The sequence below is a fragment of the Coenobita brevimanus genome, chromosome 77 (assembly GCF_032717465.1).
Source record: "Coenobita brevimanus isolate Jiangsu-jjx chromosome 77, ASM3271746v2, whole genome shotgun sequence".
Taxonomy (NCBI): domain Eukaryota; kingdom Metazoa; phylum Arthropoda; class Malacostraca; order Decapoda; family Coenobitidae; genus Coenobita; species Coenobita brevimanus.
In genome coordinates, this window is record NC_137030.1 from 26,511,824 (window position 1) to 26,516,525 (window position 4,702).

Here is a 4,702-nt window from a genome sequence, read left to right on the forward strand (position 1 = left end):
TTCACAAGCTTTGTAAACCTGTGTAAGAGTATGCCTGTTTATGCCTTTATCTAAACTACTTAGCTAGGAAGCACTCGACAGCTGAACCGGAGTGGTTATTACTGTGATATAAAAGCTCGAACAGAATTATTGATTTTTCACTCTGCTCATCGTCATTAACATCATAATTATCATCATTACAACCACCACAACCGTCGTCATAATAATCTCTGTCATTACCACGACCACAACCATCACCATGATCAAGTATTCCTTTATCTTCATTTCCTCTCTCACAGACTCCATCACCTTTTCTCACTTTCCCCTTCACTTCAGCTCCTCATTTCCTCGTCCACCCTCTTCCCCGCACGCTCACTATTCTCTCTCCGTTACCCCTCCTTCTATTTCCCCATCTTCTGTCTCCGACCTTTCTTCATCTCCACCCTCCTCTTCCTCCAGTCTTCTCTTTTGCTCTTGTTGTCTAACATCGCTTCCTCTTATCTTCCTCTTACTTCTTATCACTCCGTTCTCATACTGTATTCTCTATGACTCCCCTGTACCGTCTCTTCTCTCCCCCTCCTCGCCTCTTCCATTCCCTTCTGCTTTCTTTACTTTTCCAGTCCTCCCCTTTCTCTTCTCTTCTCTTCCCACAGGATTCTGAAATGGCCTGGTGGAGAGAGAGAGAGAGAGAGAGAGAGAGAGAGAGAGAGAGAGAGAGAGAGAGAGAGAGAGGGAGGGGGGTATCTTTTGATGTCACAGGTGGAGACGCTAAGTTGGAGCTGGAGAGAGAGTGAGAGAGACTGGGAGTGGAAAGTGAGTGTGGGGAAATGCGAAAAGTTGGAAGGATAGCTAACGAAATGAGAGAGAAATGAATACATAAGCCCCAAAGAGAAAACCGTGAGGGAAATACTAACAGACATGAAGTAGAATGAGGTGATAAAATTCATGGAGCTGAAAAACATTACATGAAAGGTAGAGAGGAGTTAAATGCAGCCTGCTAAATGGAAGGAAGAGGGAGGAAGGAAGATGGAGGAGAACAAATGAATGGAGAAAACAGAGAAAAAAATAACGTTAAAAGTGAGAAAAATAAAAAGAAACAAAGGGACAGAGAGAAAGATAAACACGGGAGAAATAAAATACAGAAAAAAAGAAAAAGGAAGATGGAAAGAAGAAAGAAGGGTAGAAGAGGGAGGAAGGAAGGGAAACGTGAATTAATATGAAAAGAAACGTGTGTGTGTGTGTGTGTGTGTGTGTGTGTGTGTGTGTGTGTGTGTGTGTGTGTGTGTGTGTGTGTGTGTGTGTGTGTGTGTGTGTGTGTGTGCAGGCGGACTGGGAGGAGAGACAGACAGACAGAGCAAACTAAGGGCGAGGGTGAGGGAAACATTGCGTCCAGGAAAAGTGTTTGAGGAAGGAAAGAACTCAGTTCATTCAATGAGAAAGAGAGAGAGAGAGAGAGAGAGAGAGAGAGAGAGAGAGAGAGAGAGAGAGAGAGAGACAGACAGACAGACAGACAGACAGACAGGCAGGCAGACGGATGTAACTGCCAAAAGGCAGAGAACTTGCCGGATGGATTGGATTGAAATTTGGATATTCAATCTCCCACTCAGCGCAGCACTGAAATTTTTGAGGGTGAAAATATGGATATTTCTTAGTGAGATGTTATTGTCATCCCTCCGCAAAGGCTTCACAGGCGTATAGGCAGTCATTTGGTGAAATTTTTCTCGTTTCAGTGCGAAGCACAGGATGGTTTAAGAAGTTAAAAATTGCATTGCCAGGTGCGCCAGACGTTATCTTCAGTTTGGGAAGGAAAAAAATCGAGTTTCGAAACTTGATAAAATGGTTCCTGGGTCGACCACTTCCGGACCCACGGCCACTGAGGGGTTTCAACATCCCACCCAGCCCAGGGCCGTGTCCAGGGCTTATGAATATCTACCTTCAGATTTTTTTTTTTTTTTTTTCAGAACCATTGGCATCAAACTGTGACCTGTAGAGTGCAGACAAACAAGCGAACAGACAGACATACGGAACTGACCAACATGCTTGCCGAATCAAAAGTTTCCAGAAAGCAACAAAGAAAAAGGAAAAACAGACGGAGCAGGAGTAGAAAGAATACAGAACAGTATTTTTACCCCCCATATAGCGAAGTCAGACACTGGGACCAATAGGGCTAGGCGGCAGGGTGGCTGGCCAGCATAGAGATTTCGTTTCCGGGCCAGAACTCAGAAAGTATTCGCTAAAGAGTCATGAATTTTCATATACTTATGTCTTATAATGAACTGGTGCCTTTTAACAAACAGAATGCTGTGTCCTGAGTGTTTTCTTTTCAATAATGAAAAAAAAAAAAGTCGGTATTTCACTGCGGCCCGCGCAAGGAATCTGAAGGGCACAGGTTATGTGTCCTCAAGGCGTTCTACTTATGCCCACCTTTAAAAGAAAAGATGGGGGTGGGGAAGTGACGGCCGTTAGCCGCTGGGTTAGGTATGCAGGGAGGTGGGGGGTATGTGCTCGGTCATGTGGAGGATTGCAACAAGGTAGCATTGCCTGTGTTTTCAAAGTGAGAGTACAGTACTATATATGGTGCAAAAGTTAGCGATTGAAGGGCGAAAATATTGTTGAATGCAGACAGTCCACACACACACACACACACACGCACACACACACACACACACACACACACACACACACACACACACACACACACACACACACACACACAGGGTGAGAGACAGACAGACAGACAGAGGAATTAAGCCCAACACACAGAGACCGAAAGACCGACTACATGGAAGGAACACACACACACTCACACACACACACACACACACACACACACACACACACACACACACACACACACACACACTACGAGATGTGCGCAGAACTTCACCAGTGCATTAAGGAAGAGAGAGACTCAGGCGAACGTGGAGGAATGAGGAGGGGCAAGGAAGGAAGGTTAAGGAGTGCTTGCAATGGCCCTGCTTTTGTTGGTATTTGTCAATTTAGGAACATAGAGGACAGGGCATTGGAAAAATGCAGAAGAGGAATATGAGGGTAGAATATGTGTAAAGAAAAAAAAAGAAAATAGGGAGGAAATGATAAGTAGAGGAGAGAAATATTTTTTTTCAGAACAGGAAGGGATTGTGCTCTTCATGTAAAAGAAGTACATAAAGTGAGAAGAGGTAAAAAGAAAAAATCCCCTTTAAGGGCATGAAAAAGAAATATGAGCCTAGAAGAAGAAAGAGTGATTAGGAGGTAAATAAAATTTCTTCCAAAGCATTCACAAAGGAAGGTGATTGTGCTCTGAAATTAATAAATGAGGAGAGCCAAGATGGACAAGTGTTAATGAAGAATTGTAGTTGCTATGGAGAGATGCAAAGGCAGGAGCTGAGGCAAAGAAATGTTGATGGAAGGTTATGGTATTGGGTATGGCAGTGGAAGAGAAGGAAGGTTGTGCGATACAGGATAAGAGTGGGTATTATGGAAGGGTATGGGAAATAGGATGGGAATACATGAGATGGAAGATTATAGGAATGAGGATAGAAGTGGAAGGGATGGAAGATTATGGGGAAGAGGATAGGAATGGAAGAGAAGGAAGATAATGGGAAAGAAGATAGAAATGGAAGGGATGAAAGATTATGGGAAAGAAGATAGGAATGGAAGGGAAGGAAGATTATGGGAGGGAGATTAGAAATGGAAGGGATGGAAGATTATAGGAAAGAGGATAGGAATGGGTGGAAGATTATGGAAAAGAGGACTGAAAGAGTGGAAGGTTGCGAGAAAGATGCTTGGAGAGGAAAGCATGGGCAGGTAGAGACAGACAGCATTTTAGGACATTTAGGATGGTATGAGTGTGTGTTCTGTAAAAATGAAGTAAAACGTGAAACAATAAAGGCAGGCATAATACTACGTTGAGTACACGGCTTCCCGTCCGATCAGCGAAGTTAAGCAACGTTGGGTCTGGTTAGTACTTGGATGGGTGACCGCCTGGGAACACCAGATGCTGTTGGCATCCCTACGTGTCAAGTGGGGTTGGTGGAGGATTAGTGCCCCTCCCTGTAAAACAATTAACTCTAAGCCATTGGCCACCCCGTCTGGGATACATGGCGTCTGGCAATGAATGAATGATGAATACTACTACTGACGAAAGATTTAGATGAGGGAGATGAGGCTAAGGACCATACTTCAAGTGGTTTAGGAAGCTTCGTAGCACCTCTTCCTTAGCGATTTATTTTGCATGTTACATCCCAACTTTCTCTCATTTGTTATTTGTCTCTTCAGTAATGGTATCGTTTACATCGATAACATACAAGAGGATATTGAGATGTCCTGTGCATAATAAATCACTAACTCAAGGTCTTACCAAATCTAAATAACTCTAGGAACACAGTAAACTAATGGGTCTATGGAATAAGACTGTGATTAGAGCATTTAGATGGGGAAGAGTTTATGGGGTGATGATGAGGGTAGGTAATTACTTACTAAGGGAAGATGGCGGCGAGGGAGGTGAAGTTAAAAAAGGGTGAATACAGAGTATTGATTTAGTTTTAGTGGGGGCTATATTATACTGTTAGAAAAATCAAACGCCCGTGAATCAAGCGTTCGTGATCTACCGTTCGTGAGTCAGAAGTTCCTGAATCAGACATTTGAAGCAGAGACATCCGTGAACCAGATGTCCATGAGTTAGACGTTCATGAATCAGACGTCCTCGAATCAGACGTCTGTG

At 43.6% G+C, this 4,702-nt stretch overlaps 1 pseudogene; it reads left to right on the forward strand.

The window, feature by feature from the left end:
• Positions 1-3,870: 3,870 nt before the first annotated feature.
• Positions 3,871-3,988, forward strand: LOC145408580 (5S ribosomal RNA; annotated as a pseudogene).
• Positions 3,989-4,702: the final 714 nt, after the last annotated feature.